A 1,609-nucleotide genomic window follows, 5' to 3' on the forward strand; every position below is an offset into this window, starting at 1 on the left:
AAGAAAAATAATTATTTGGTTTATTTTGTCTTGTTTCATTTGAGACAGAGACTTGCTATATAGCCGAGGCTGGTTCTAAACTAGTGGGAATGGTCTTGTCTCAGCCTCCCAAATACTAAAGATTTCAGACCCAAACCACCATGCCTGCCTCAAAAACTTACTTCTAGACAACCAGAATTTGAGATATCTATGTCACCCTTCCAACCCTTAAAAATCGACTGTCTAACATTAAGTATAATGGCGTAGGTCAAAACTATTAAATTCACAACAGAATATAATTTCTAAATTGAAAAACTAAACTAATCTGAGCTTTAACTGAGGAAATAAAAACTAGTTTATATGGTCCTCAAGTTGGGAGAGAATGTAGTCTCTAGTCTTCTAAAACATCCAAGGTTTAAAAAAAAAAACATACGTAAACATAAGTAATAATGTAAGAAATGTTTCTTACAAAAGCATTGGAGGTTCCACCTTGAATCCAGGGTCTCAGATTCAACCCCAAGCCTCTGGCATAGTGGATGCCAATATATCCACAGGCTAGCTAGACACTAGGTGAAGCTTCCCAGTCTAGGGAGCTGGGGAGATGGTTCAATGATTAAAGTTCAAGTTTAACCTGGAACCTCCCCATGTTCATGTGCTTACGGACACATCTACACATTTTTATTTTTTTCATTATTATTTTATGTATTTGAATGTTTTGACTGGACGTATGGCTGTGCACCCCTTGCCGGCTTGGTGCCCGTGGATCTCCGATCCTCTGAAACTGGAATTACAGGTGTCTATGAGCTGCTATACAGGTACCGGGTGTTGAATCTGGGTCCTCAGGAAGAGCACCCAGTGTTCTTAACTGCTGAGCCATCTCACCAGCCCTTAACCTGCACTTGTTTACTGAGCACTCTGTGTTTTTGATAAAAGGTTATTTTGCTTTGCTTTCACACCTATGTCCTTTAACTTTAAAATCGGAATACCTTACTAGTATGAATTAGGAAATTGTTTATTTTATTGATTGTATCTGTCCACGAACCTACTGCTAAGAGCTAAATGTAAGACAAAATGCTCATAGATATCACTGGTATGCATCCAAAATGATTGTAGCTGCAATCCCTACATGCATTAGTTATACTTGTCTAGTACTAGCCGACATTCCCGAGAGAACAGCTTAAAAGAAGAAATAATATTTAGGTGCTTTATTACGCTACAGTGCATACATAACCACACAAGTTATAAAGAGTTGCCAGTCAGTGGCGGGGCAATGTTCTGTGCTGTTGTTTAAGTGCCTCGGGCTCTGCTGACTACATATGGGCAGCCTAATACGTTTGCAAAACAGCTTGGTACACAGTAACTGCCACATGCATTTGCTGTTCTCCACTGCCAGAAAGGCATGCCCAAAACTGAGCCTCTGCGGTGAACAATACTATTTCCTCAATCGAGACTTGAGACAGGGATAATTCACTTAATATACAAACAAACCTAAGCCAGTGAACATTTCTAGAGTCAAAATAGAGCAGTGGCTGTATGGCTCTCACTGAGGTCGCAGTGATTGCAAGAAATAAAATTACAACTCTGTGTGTGTGTGTGTGTGTGTGTGTGTGTGTGTGTGTGTGTGTGTGTG

At 39.9% G+C, this 1,609-nt stretch overlaps 1 long non-coding RNA gene across 1 annotated transcript in view; it reads left to right on the forward strand.

Annotated features, from left to right (window-relative positions):
• The first annotated feature begins 680 nt into the window (after positions 1–680).
• LOC114621435 overlaps positions 681–1,609 on the forward strand; it is a 15,506-nt gene continuing 14,577 nt past the window's right edge. The window contains exon 1 of the long non-coding RNA XR_003711420.1: positions 681–794. This is a non-coding gene — a long non-coding RNA (uncharacterized LOC114621435). The remainder of the gene's footprint in view (positions 795–1,609) is intronic.

This window comes from Grammomys surdaster, unplaced genomic scaffold (genome assembly GCF_004785775.1).
Source record: "Grammomys surdaster isolate TR1022 unplaced genomic scaffold, NIH_TR_1.0 174, whole genome shotgun sequence".
Classification (NCBI taxonomy): Eukaryota; Metazoa; Chordata; class Mammalia; order Rodentia; family Muridae; genus Grammomys; species Grammomys surdaster.